Genomic DNA, 14495 nt, shown 5'->3' on the forward strand with positions numbered 1-14495 from the left:
ACACAAACAACACAAATCAGGGCAGTGATCACTTCCAGCCTGAGAACCAGGTTGTGCTATATCCAGGCACCCTGTCATTGTTCGCAATATCATGGAACAGTTTTATCAAAGCTAATACTGTTTTAACCCTGTAACAATCTTGTTATCAGAAAAAAAACACTTGTTTATGAACCATAACTGGAGTTACTGTCACCCAATAAATGACCTTTTAGAGCTGCGACAATAACAAGGAAATAACCCCATAATAACCCGTCCCTGAGTTATTGAGCAAACTGTGCAGGGTTTCAGTAAAGAGCATGTCCTACCTTCTCTTCTGACAAGCTTCCTCCTGAAAGAAATGAATCACAAACATTGAGGATGGCAGTAACAGATTTCAGGAGGAGACAGACAGGCTGTTGAAATGAACAGGCACAACGCGGAAGTGTAAAGTGATATATTTTGGAAGGAAGACTGAGGAGAGGGTAAAATAATCCGGTATTCCCGAAACGCATCAGAGTGTAGAAGCGATTAATTCAGTGACAGTGTCGCAATAATCCAGTCATAGATTGACTTGAATACTATATTTTTTAGCAATTGCTTTATTAATTAACAAGTACCATGAGTTTTTTTTTGTAACTGGGTGAAATTCCATTACCTAACCTGGAATATATTCCCTCACCGTCAAAAATATGAGCTCGTCTTTTTGCTCCATCTGTTTCTGCAACTTTGAGAGTTCCTCCTCAATAGAATTTAAATTCTCCTGAATCTCTCGAAGGGTTTTCTCCATTGGTTCTACAATCCTCTCCTCTTCTTCCCTGAGATCTCTGAGTAAACGCTGCTCTTTCTCAGTGAGAATCTGGTGAACTCGGATGTGATGTGGGTCTGCAGACTGCTCGCCTGTTCCTACCAAATGAAATGTGAAACCTCATTAATGTCCCGCGATAAAGGGAACAAAACTAACCCAGATCCCAGAGAATCAGCACAGGGAGAGCTCACCCTCACTTCGGAAATCCGTTTCTGGGTCAGTTCCGCTTGTTGAACCGCCGATTTTTTCTCTGTAAGAGAGTCCAAGGAAGATTTTATCTTTTTCTAGGATTTGGAGAGAAATTACAGAGTTAGATCCGTTAGTTCAGGTGTTGGATCAGGAATGTGTGAAACGCGCAGTTCGTGACATATTCTCTCTTTTACCTTGTAGATTTCAACAGCCTCATTGATCGGCAGGAAGCGGTGCTCTCTGTGTTCCCGGGAATCTCGACAAATCAGGCAGATCAATTTCCTGTCAGTTTCACAAAACAGCTTCAGATCTTCCTGATGTACCTCACAGTGAGGTTTACTTTCCTTCTCTTTCGGATCCAGCTTTAATTTTCGAGCCTCCTCAGCCAGATTCGCTAAGGCCCGATTTACCCTGAGGTTTCTGTCCGGAAACACCTCTCGACATTCCGGGCAGGAGTTTATCTCCTTCTTTTCCCAACTCTGGGTGATACAGGAGCGGCAGAAATTGTGTCCACATTCCAGTATAACCGGATCGGTGAAGAAATCCAGACAAATGGGACAAACTGCCTCCTCGGTCAGTCTCAGGAGCTGCTGTCTGGAAGCCATGATCAATCTCAGCACTTCCTGATTCAAACTCACTGTTCCTCCGCAGGTAAACACGTTCAGGTCATCGATTTCCCGATGAATTTCACTGCAAACAATTATTACTTTCCACTTTATTCTCCCGATATTCTGACAGAGACGAATCGAAACATTCATATATTGAAGAAAAAAACGCAACTCGAACAGGGAGAGGGAGTCGGGAGGGTGAAGACCCAGGAGGGGCAGAGAGAGAGAGAGACAGAGAGGGGGCGGGGGTGAAGATGGGCGGGGAGCGAATTTTCCCTGAATTTTGCTGAACTCACTGCCCACGACAAACCCTTTGGTGCAACCTGGTGTAAGATCCAGATCACTGAGCTGGGTTGTGTGAATGACTGCACCCGCTCACCCTCAAACACAATGTATTCGGTATCGAGAAAATGAGATGACAGATACAGAGGCAGTCTTTCTGGGGATCCGGTCTGAAAGACTCTTATATTTAAATATCGTTTTTCACGTCACTAAGCTTTATCAAGGTAAAATCACACAACACCAGGGTATAGTCCAACAGGTTTATCTGGAAGGACAAGCTTTCGCTGCTCCTTCGTCAGGAGCTAGTGGGGCAGGATCACAGGACACAATTTTTTTGTAAAATATGTAAATATCACACAAATGTTGCGATATATTGAACAAACCTAGATTGCTGTTAAATCTATCATCACTTAAAATGGGTGGCAGGTTTCGATTGATTAATACGTAAATCCCAGAACTTGATTCAAGTCACAGTCCCGAGATAACTTTCAGTTTTATTATTAAAATAAAGCAGCATCTCAGCTCAGACAATGCCTGAAAGGTGTGAGGTTAGAGTGTGTCTGTATTCCAACCAGAAGGCAGACTGATTTTGCTACTGCAGCAGCGGGAGCGGGGAGAGTGAGGAGCTGGGTGGGAGCGGTCGAATTGCGCTCTGGGAAGGTGAGGGAACTGAATTATTTGGGCTCAACCCTCCCATTCCCCACCCCACTCTGGGCTCGCCTTCATTCTCCCCCCCCCCCCCCCCATACCACCTTTCAATCTCCTTTCCTTTCTCTCTCTCTCTTACCTTTCCTCCCTCCCCATTCCTCCGCCTTACCCATCCTTCCTCATCCCTCCACTCTCATCACACACTGCACTCTCCCTCACTCACTCCCTATCCCTGACTATCCCCTCCTTCAAACTCCCCCTTTTCAGATTCACCTTATCTCGCCTCATCCCGCTCCCTTCATCGCTCACCCCTCACTCCCTGCTCCCCTCACTGTCTCTGGCCCCTCTCTCTGATGGTGTTGTTTGATCTCTTCCCCAGCTCCAGCCTCTCTGACTCTGGATCCGAACACAGCGCATCCCCGGCTCATCCTGTTTGAGGACCGGACCAGTGTGAGACTCGGAGACACAGAGCAGCTGCCCCCTGACCCCCCGGAGAGATTTGATCCCTGGGATCAGAGGGATTCACATCAGGGAGACATTGTGTGGCTGATTCGCGGAAGAGGTTATTTCACCTCCACCTCCCCCTCACGGACCCTCCTCTCCCCGAGTGTGAATCCCTGGAAGATCAGAGTTTTCCTGGACTATGAGGGTGGACAGGTGTCATTTTACAATGCAGACACCATGTCCCATCTCCACACTTTCACCCACACTTTCACTGAGAGGGTCATTCCCATGGTCTGTTCGGGAGGGAATGATGATTTGAAAAATTCCGCCCCGCTGACAATCTGAGGGATTAAAGGGCACTGACAGATCCATCTCATAATTTCTCCCTGTCCCCATGCCTCCTGCCAGCTGTAAATTGACAGGTCTCAGTCACAGGTGGAGAGAGAAGCCAGGTTAACATTCCGGGAATAAACCCTGTATCAGAACTGGGAACTGAAAGATCAGCAAGGAGCTGTGTAGGGCTAGGGGAAAGAAGGAGGGGGAGAGAAGAAACAAATAGAAGCTCAGGGGAGTTGTTCCAGGGGCCCAGCAAATCATTTCTCCTGAGTGTGATTGAGGAACTAATGGGGGCTGGGTGGTGAGGGATTGGAAGGGAAATTGCAACAGATGCCACACTCTGTAAATTACCAGAAGTTTGTCTTATTCTAGCGTGGTGAGGTGAGTGTGAAAGCCCTTGGCATTACAGCCACATTTCATCGATGAAAGTTAAAAATTTCACAACACCAGGTTATAGTTCAACAGGTTTAATTGGAAACACTAGCTTTTGGAGCGCCGCTCCTTCATCAGTGTCCAAATCATGACGTTTCATCGAGTGTGGTATCAAGGAACCTGAGCAAATCTGGAGTCTGTGGCAAGTGGGCGTGGAGGGAGTCAAACTTTCCACTGTTTACCTGGCACATGGGAAGAAGAACATGAACGTCTTCAGTTGCTTCATAGTGACCTTCCCTCAGTAATTAGGTCAGAAGTTGGTATGTTCGATGACTGTGCAACCTTCAACACTATTCATGACTCTGCATATTCTGAAAATTCACATGTACAAATGCAACAAGACTTTGACCAATATCGAAGCTAAAGCTGACAAGCATGAATTCAAATTTGTGCCATACAAATACCGAGTCATGACCTTCTCCAATGAGAGTCAGTCCAGCCACTGTCCATTGACATACAATGCCTTCATTGAATTCCCTGCTGAAAACAGCGCAGGGATTACTATTAACCTGAAGTGCAACAGGCCTCACCATATAAATGCAGTGGCTTTCAGATCAGGTCAGTGGCTCAGAATACTGTGAAGTCACGCACCTCCCGATTCCTAAAAACTTGTCACTCATCTGCAAGGCACAAGCCAGGAGTGTGATGGATCCACCTCACTTGCCTGTGTGGGTGCAGCTCCAACAATACCCCAGTAGCTTGACACTATCCAAAACAAAGCAGGCCATCTGACTGTCCTACATCAACAAATACCCTGCTGCCTCCACAACCAATGCTCAGTAACAGCAGTGTGTACTATTGACAAACTGAACTGCAGAAATTCACCAAACAGCCTTGGACAGCACCTTACAAACCCACGATTGCTTCCATCTAGAACGACAAAGCAGCAGATACATGGGAACACCACCACCTGAAAATTAGCTCCAAATCGCTCACCAACCTGACTTGGAAACTTGTCACTGTTGCTGAGTGGAAACCCAAGAATTCCGTCCCTCAGAGTGTTGTGAGTCTACCTACAGCACATGGACTGTAGCGGTTCAAGAAGAGAGCTCACCAACGTCTCAAGGGCAACTAGGGATGGCCCAGAAGGCAACTCATCTGTCCTTTGAGCAAGTAAAAGAATGAACATCTGTGAACATTTCCACCATCAAACTTCCCAATTCTCACCTTCTTCATAGTGATGGGGATTCTTAGTGGTATGGTTTTCAGCATGAGACTCTGAATGACCTTCGTAGGAGGGAATGGGAGGTGGCAAACCAGTTACTGCTGTGATATTTGGCTCTCTTCAGTTTCGACTCAGATAATGAGCAAGTGCCATTTTCATGCTGCCTGGCCCAATGAGTGTTTCCATCATTTTTAGGTTAATGTCTGCAACTGTGATAAACCTGTCAATTTCACTTCGTTGGAAATCTCATCATGCTGCAGCAATGTCCTTACATGGTAAAGTAACTGACAAAGTGGACTGGATTTGCACAGGTCTATGAATATTGTTATTTATAGTTAGTAATATATAAATCATTACTTATTGTTAATATGTAAATATTGTCATATTAAGGTAGGTATTATGTCATAAAATTGAAAAGAAGGAAACACATATGATGCTTTTAAAACAGTAAACAGGACTTCAGCCTTTCCAACCTTTATGTGGTGTGAGACTGCAGTGAAGACTGATTGGACTATCTGTATTGGATATGATGTGCAACTCATTGTATTGATCAGGGCATCCACACATAACGTTTCTCACCATGAAAATATTTGTTCTGCAGAATATTGGTTGAGTTAAAAAAATCATTTATTTCTGGTTTAATGTTCTTTCTCATCACTGTCCACATTAGTGAAAAGAACCCCTGACTTACAAATATGATATGTCATTTTGTTGATAGCATGATAAAGTACACTGTACATACAGCCTTTTCAAATTTCTGTGTTATGTTGTACTTGAGGTTGGGGAAGTGTGTCCTAATCACGGGTCTGCTTGGCACAGAGTCTTCAATCAAAAATGCTGCAGCAAAACTGAGCAAGAATCTACGTTTAAGAAGAAAAGATGACAAGAATCAAAAGAATGATAGAGTCGTTGAGGCAGTAAATCATCAAGTCGAAGAAAACAGAAACAGCCCCTTTGGTTCAACTCATCCATGTCAACGAAGTTTCCCAAACTAATCTAGGCCCATTTTCAAAATATGTTTTTGGAAACTTTCCTGAAACTTTCTACAGTTCTGGCCAATTTGTGACACTTATTTAACAGTTTGAAACATCGTTAATCATTTGGATGGCTCGCTGCTGTTTGTTTCTTTGTGCAGCAGGACCCGGTGCCGTTCTGTCTGCGACCTCCTTTGTTTGGTGAATTAGTTGTTAGCGATATTCTGTCCAGGATAACTGTTGCCTTTGATATTATGTTAACATTATAAGTATCTCTGGCTGCTGCTTTTGCATTGTGTTTTGTTGTCCATATTTGTGACTGGAATTTTACTTGGCCAATGTACCCAGCATCCCTTGCTGTCTGATCACACTATCGTTTAACCTGTATTTTAACAGCCAAAAACTTATCAAAACTGTCTTCCCAGCAGTGCCAAGGGGATCAAAACTGAGGCCTGGAAAGCAGGCAGCCATTCTAGAAGGAACCACCACATAACATGAGCCGCAAGTTAAATTTCATTTTCATCTGTTAAAGTTTTGTTTCAAATTGAAAAAGTCCATATGGATGATGTAAGTAGTTTGCAAAACCAAAGCAAATATGGAATTTCATAAATGCTCACTGAAAGTTTCTGGAGGAAGTAGGGAGACAGGAACAGACGTAAGTCACTCAACACATGAAGTCTGTTTGGTCACTCAATACTATCATGGGCTGATCGAACATTACAATGCTTTTTACACACCCAATCCACATTATCCAATACTTGAATGATAACCTGAAAATTATCAATTTCTACATTAATCATACACAAGTATTGAAGTTCCACAGTCCTATGTGGGACACAATTCCCAAGGTTCAAAACTTTCTAAGTAAAAAATAATTCTCTTAATCTTCAGAAAACAAGTGCCATCTCCCTTTATATTTTTATAGGCATGTGAGAAACGAAGCTCACTCACTTCAATAATTTCAGTCCGAGATAAGATCTGAATCAGTAGTGTTATTTATTTCGCTCTTGCAAGAGGGGTGTGGTGTCGACTGTGTACAAAGGCAGTCACAGACACGCACACACTGAATTCAACTAGTACACAATATTTATATAATTTGTTTCCCTTCTCTCCTCCCATTGCTCCTCCCCTGTTTACATCTCCCACTTCTCTAAGACCGGCGCCCATTACTCTTGTTTGTCTCTTGCCTTATCTGGCCCTGTCTGTGACAAAACGCTTATTTCTGGCCTCACAAGGCCGTTTGACCATCTCCCTCTGTGGTCTATTGTTAGGTATACCCTCCTTCACTACCATCCGTTTCCCTTACTTATTATGACCTCATGACCTCTTGATTGTGGTTTGTTCTTGTTTTTGCAGAAGCGGGAAATAGATGCTTATAACTACTGTTTGTACAGTACCCCCTAGCTTAAACCCCTCCCCTCACAGCACCTTATCTATTTGTCTGTAACATCTATCATTGAATGCAGGCACATTTCATTCTTGCATGCACATTTTAGCTAATACAAAAACAATTATGTATATCCTTCACATAGTTTTCATTCTTGTTGACTCAGCTCTTAGTGAAACAATTATACACTAGTGTGAGTTCATTTACCTTGCATAAGTAATTATGATTGCAGAAGTAACACTAGAACATAGAACATAGAACAATGCAGCACAGAACAGGCCCTTCGGCCCACGATGTTGTGCTGAACATTTGTCCTAGCTTAAGCACCCATCCATGTACCTATCCAATTGCCACTTAAAGTTCGCCAATGATTCTGACTCTGCCACTCTCACAGGCAGCGCATTCCATGCCCCCACCACTCTCTGGGTAAAGAACCTACCCCTGACATCTCCCCTATACCTTCCACCCTTCACCTTAAGTTTATGTCCCCTTGTAACACTCTGTTGTACCGAGGGAAAATGTTTCTGATTGTCTACTCTATCTATTCCCCTGATCAGCTTATACACCTCTATCAAGCCACCACTCATCCTTCTCTGTTCCAATGAGAAAAGGCCTAGCACGCTCAACCTATGCTTGTATGACCTATTCTCCATTCCAGGCAACATCCTGGTAAATCTTCTCTGCACCCTCTCCAAAGCTTCCACATCTTTCCTAAAGTGAGGCGACCAGAACTGCACACAGTATTCCAAATGTGGCCTAACCAAAGTCCTGTACAGCTGTAACATCACTTCACGACTCTTGAATTCAATCCCTCTGCTAATGAACGCTAATGCACCATAGGCCTTCTTGCAAGCTCTATCCACCTGAGTGGCAACTTTCAAAGATCTATGAACATAGACCCCAAGATCCCTCTGCTCCTCCACCTTACTAAGAACCCTACCGTTAACCCTGTATTCCGCATTCTTATTTGTCCTTCCAAAATGGACAACCTCACACTTGGCAGGGTTGAACTCCATCTGCCACTCCTCAGCCCAGCTCTGCATCATATCTAAGTCCCTTTCCAGCCGACAACAGCCCTCCTCACTATCCACAACTCCACCAATCTTCGTATCATCTGCAAATTTACTGACTCACCCTTCGACTCCCTCTTCCAAGTCATTAATAAAAATTACAAACAGCAGAGGATCCAGAACTGATCCCTGCGGAACTCCACTTGTAACTGGGCTCCAGGCTGAATATTTACCATCTACCACCACTCTCTGACTTCGATCGGTTAGCCAGTTTTCTATCCAACTGGCCAAATTTCCCTCTATCCCATGCCTCCTGACTTTCCGCATAAGCCGAACATGGGAAACCTTATCAAATGCCTTACTAAAATCCATGTATACTACATCCACTGCTCAACCCTCATCCACATGCTTGGTCACCTCCTCAAAGAATTCAATAAGACTTGTAAGGCAAGACCTAACCTTCACAAATCCGTGCTGGCTGTCCCTAATTAAGCAGTGTCTTTCCAGATACTCATAAATCCTATCCCTCAGTACCCTTTCCATTACTTTGCCTATCACCGAAGTAAGACTAACTGGCCTGTAATTCCCGGGATTATCCCTATTCCCTTTATTGAACAGGGGCACAACATTCGCCACTCTCCAGTCCCCTGGTACCAGCCCTGTTGACAGTGAAGACGAAAAGATCATTGTCAACGGCTCTGCAATTTCCTCTCTTGCTTCCCACATAATCCTAGGATATATCCCGTCAGGCCCGGGGGACTTGTCTATCCTCAAGTTATTCAGAATGTCCAACACATCTTCCTTCCTAACAAGTATCTCCTCTAGCTTACCAGTCCATTTCACACTCTCCTCTTCAACAATACGGTCCCTCTCGTTTGTAAATACTGAAGAAAAGTACTCATTCAAGACCTCACTTATCTCTTCCGACTCAATACACAGTCTCCCACTACTGTCCTTGATTGGACCTACCCTCGTTCTCGTCATTCTCATGTTTCTCACATACGCATAAAATACCTTGGGGTTATCCTTGATCCTATCCGCCAAAGATTTTTCATGCCCTCTCTTAGCTCTCCTAATCCCTTTCTTTAGCTCCCTTCTGGCAATCGTGTATCCCTCCAATGCTCTGTCTGAACTTTGTTTCCTCAACCTTATGTAAGCCCCCTTCTTCCTCTTTACAAGACATTCAACCTCCCTCGTCAACCAAGGTTCCCTCACACGACCATCTCTTTCCTGCCTGACAGGTACATACATATCAAGGACACGTCGTATCTGTTCCTTGAAAAAGTTCCACATTATCACAACATCCTTCCCTGACAGCCTATGCTCCCAACTTATGCTCCTCAGATCCTGTCTTACAACATCGTATTTACCCTTCCCCCAATTGTAAAACCTACCCTGTTGCTCGCACCTATCTCTCTCCATAACCAAGGTGAAAGTCACAGAATTGTGGTCACCATCACCAAAATGTTCACCCACTAACAAGCCCATCACTTGTCCCGGTTCGTTACCAAGTACCAAATCCAATATGGCCTCCCCTCTGGTCGGGCAATCTACATACTGAGTTAGAAAAGCTTCCTGTACACACTGCACAAACACTGCCCCATCCAATCTCCTTGAACTAAAGAGCTTCCAATCAATGTTTGGGAAGTTTGAATCACCCATGACTACTATCCTGTGGCTTCTGCACCTTTCCAAAATCTGTTTCTCAATGTTTCTCCACATCTCTGCTGCTATTGGGGGGCCTATAGTAAACACCCAACAAGGTGACTGCACCTTTCCTATTTCTGACTTCAGCCCATACTACCTCCAAAGGCAGATCCCCCTCGAACTGCCTTTCTGCAGCCGTTATACCATTTCTAATGAGCAACGCCACCCCCCCTCCTTTTTTAACACCCTCCCTAATCTTACTGAAACATCTGTAACCAGGAACCTCCAACAACCATTCCTGTCCCTCTTCTATCCATGTTTCCGTGATGGCCACAATATCGTAGTCCCAGGTACCGATCCACGCCTTAAGTTCACCCACCTTATTTCTGATACTCCTTGCATTGAAGTATACACACTTGAGCCCATCTCTATGTCCGCAAGTACTCCCTGTCAGTGCTACCTTCTCCACAGCCTCCCTACATTCTTGGACATCCTGACAAACAGCTAGCCTACTTGCTGGACTACAAGTCCGGATCCCATTCCCCTGCCAAATTAGTTTAAACCCCCCCCCGAAGAGTGCTAGCAAACCTACCCCCCAGGATGTTGGTGCCTTTCTGGTTCAAGTGCAACCCGTCCTGCTTGTACAGGTCCCACCTTCCCCAGAATGCAGTCCAATTGTCCAAATACCTGAAGCCCTCCCTCCTACACCATCCTTGCAGCCACGTGTTCAACTGCACTCTCTCCCTATTCCTTGCCTCACTGTCACGTGGCACCGGCAACAGCCCAGAGATGGCGACTCTGTCTGTCCTAGCTTTTAGCTTCCAGCCTAACTCCCTGAGCTCCTGAATGACCTCCCCACCCCTCTTCCTACCTATGTCGTTGGTGCCAACGTGCACCATGACTTCTGGCTGCACACCCTCCCCCTTAAGGATTCTGAAGACACGGTCCGAGGCGTCTCGGACCCTGGCACCCGGGAGGCAACAAACCATCCGAGAGTCTCGCCCATGTCCACAGAACCGCCTGTCCGTCCCTCTAACTAAAGAGTCTCCTATAACTAGCGCTCTCCTCCTCTCCCCCTTTCCCTTCTGAGCCTCAGAGCCGGACCTCGTGCCAGAGACCCGGTCACTGCAGCTTACCCCTGCTAGGCCGTCCCCCCCAACAATATCCAAAGCGGTATACTTATTGTTGAGGGGAACGACCACAGTGGATCCCTGTACTGCCTGCTTCCTCCCCTTCCCACATCTAACTGTTACGCAGCTACCTCTGTTCTCTGGCGTAACTATGTCCCTGTAGCTTCTATCTATCACCCTCTCAGCCTCTCGAATAATCCTCAGTTCATCCAACTCCTGTTCCAGTTCCCTAACTCGTTCTGTGAGGAGCAGGATCTGACTGCATTTCCTGCAGATTAAGTTGGCAGGAGTACTTTACCTATATCCCACAGGCATCTAGCCAAGAAACACCTTTCTGCATATACCCTGTCATGGCTGTAAGTACATAATAAATTTCAATGAAATTATTTCTCAGTGTTCAAAATCCTGCAGAATACAAACCCCGTTTTCTCGTCTCTCTTCAAAAGACAATTCCACAATCCAGGAACTAGGAGAAAGTGAGGACTGCAGATGCTGGAGAGTCAGAGTTGATAAAGTATGGTGCTGGAAAAAGCACAACATGTCAGGCAGCATTGAAGGAGCAAGAGAATCAACTTTTCAGTCATAACCCTTCGACAGGACTGGCGAGGGGAAGGGCGCTGAGAAATAAATTGCGTGTGGTGCACCTGGGTACAGGGAGGTTGGTGATTGGTGGGCAAAGTTAGGACATGGTAGTGATAGGTCGGTGGGAAGTGTGGAGCAGATAGTTGGCAAGGATAATGGGCAGATAGGTCAGTACATGAAGGCGGAGCTGAATTGGAGTGTTGGATTGGGAAGGGGGAGGAGTGATTTAGAAACTGGTGAATTCAATGTTGAGGTCATGTGGTTTTCGGGTCCAGGGGCTGAAGATGAGGTGTTCCTCCCCTAGTCTTCGGGTGGCATTGTGTAGGCGGTGGAGGAGGCCCAGAATGGACATATGATCGGGAGAGTGTGAGGGGGAGTTGAAGTGGATGGCCAAAGGAAGGTGGAGTTGGTTAGTGTGTAAGGACCAGAGACAAACCATTCCAAGAGTTTGTCCTCACTCTCTCCCATGTAGAGGAGACCACATCAAGAGCAACGGTTGCAGTAAATGAGGTTTGAGGACACAAAAGTAAATTCCTGCCAGAATTTGTCTCGGCACTCACCACATACGTTGAAGACATCACCCATACTATCCACCTTGACTTCCGATTCCCTGATCACCAACACCTCATCTTCACTGTGGGCATCCAGTCCATCTACATCTGCATTTCCAATGAGGAAAGCCTAAAATCCCTCCTTTTCTTCCTCCCCCATCGATCCACACAGTACCCCTCCAATGACACTCTCATTCGATTGGCAGCACTGGTCCTCATCTTTAACAACTTCTTCTTTCAATCCTCCCACTTCCTACAAACCAGAGAGGGGGCTATGAGAAGCCGCATGGGTCTTAGCTATGTCTGCCTCTTCGTAGGATACATAGAACAGTCCCTCTTCCATAGCTACACTGACACCATCCCCCACAGTTTCCTCCGCTACAATGATGACAGTATGATGCCATGTTATGCTCCCATGAGGAACTTGAACGGTTCGTTCACCACACCAACAGCTGCCACCCTGACCTTAAATTCACCAAGATCAGCTCTGATGCCTCCCTCCCCTTCCTGCACCTCTCTGTCTCTGGCAACTGACTCAACACTGACACATACTTCAAACTCACCAACTCCCACTGCTACCTTGACTATACTTCCTCCCAACGCCCCACCCAACTGCAAAAACATGATCCCCTACTCCCCATTGCTCTTGCTCTGCTGTATCTGCTCTCAGGATGAGCAATTCCACTCCAGGACATCCCAGATGTCCTCCTACCTCAAGGACCATAATTTCCCTTCCCCTGTGATCAACAGTGCCCTCAATTGTTTCTCTTCTATTTCCTGCACCACCGCACTCAATACTCCAACCCCCCCCCCACCACCAATCCCAACAAGAATAGATTCCCGTTGGTTCTCACATGCCACTCCAACAGTTGTCAATACAGTGTATCATACTCCACCAGTTTTGCCACCGACTGTCATATCCCACATCAAAAATATATTTCCCTCCCCACTCCTATCTGTATTCCGTAGGGATTGTTCCCTTCACGACTCCCTTGTTAGGTCCACACTCCCAATCAGAGCCCTCTCCACAATTGGCACTTCCCTTGCCACCAAAAGAGTGCAAAACCTGTGCCAACACCTCCCCCTACCACCCATTCCAACCCCACAACCCCCACTTTACCCACCTCACATCCATTCAAGGCCTCGAAGGATCATTTCAAATCTGGCAGAGATTTAGTTGTATAACCTTGAACCTCATTTACTGCAATGTTGCTCTTGATGTGGTCTCCTCCACGCTGCTGATACCAAGCACGAACTCACAGAACGGTTCAAGGAAATTTCAGGCCCTTACACACCAACCAACCCCACCTTCCTGTGGCCATCCACTTCAACTCCCTCTCCCACTCCCCCAATGACATGTCTATTCTGAGCCTCCTCCACCGCCTACACAAGGCCACCCGCAACTGGAGGAAGAACACGTCATCTTCCTCCTCAGGAGCCTACAACCACACAGTCTCAACATTGAATTCCTAGTTTACACAGCTCCCCTTCCCCACCCGATTCCAAATCCTACCCTGCCTCAGCTCCACCCTTTTGACCTGATTTACCTGTCCATTTTCTTCTCAACTGTGTACTCCACACTTCTTACTGACCTATCACCATCACTTCCTAACTTTGTCCACCTACCTTTCCCCAGTCCTACTACCCCATTTATTTCTCATGCCCCTTCCCCCCGTAATGCCTGAAGAAGGAAAATGCTCAAAATGTTGAGTGTCTTGCTACTCAAATGCTGCCTGAGCTGTTGTGCTTTTTCCAGCACTATGCTTTATCAATCCCACCAACAAGGCTACAAGACTGTCTCTATCTTTGGCAATATTACGGTGTACTTTTGTACTCAACGTCTCTTGCAACAAGGGCTAATATTCTATTAATCCTTTGAGCATTCTGCTGAGCCTGCAAGTTAGACTTTTGTGACTTATTGATACAGACTACATCACTTAATGCATTTCGACATTCCAAGTGCTTACCACTTAAAACAATCTATGTCTTTCACCACCAAAGGGATGACTTCACAGTCTATCATTTTATATTCCATCTTCTGTGCTTTTTTGTCAATTCAGTAAGCCTATCCCAATCCTCCTCAGCCTGCCTTACACCTTCCTCTTAACAGAAATTCTCACATTGCTTTGCATTGGTCACAATTTTTAAAATATTATGTTTGATACTCACGTTGAAATAACTGACCAATGTTGTGAACTGCCAGGGTCCAATTACTAATCTTTGTGAACCCCACTAGTCACAGCCTGACAATGTGAGAATGCCCTGTTTATTCCTACTCTGTTTTCTGTCTGTCAAGCAATTCTGAATGCACCTCAATATATAACCT

At 45.6% G+C, this 14495-nt stretch overlaps 1 pseudogene; it reads right to left on the reverse strand.

The window, feature by feature from the left end:
- LOC148140080 (nuclear factor 7, brain-like) overlaps positions 1-14495 on the reverse strand; it is an 83333-nt pseudogene that overhangs the window by 14529 nt on the left and 54309 nt on the right.

The sequence above is a fragment of the Chiloscyllium plagiosum genome, unplaced genomic scaffold, assembly GCF_037043375.1.
Source record: "Chiloscyllium plagiosum isolate Xiang-an unplaced genomic scaffold, Cpla_swu_hap1 HiC_scaffold_35, whole genome shotgun sequence".
Taxonomy (NCBI): domain Eukaryota; kingdom Metazoa; phylum Chordata; class Chondrichthyes; order Orectolobiformes; family Hemiscylliidae; genus Chiloscyllium; species Chiloscyllium plagiosum.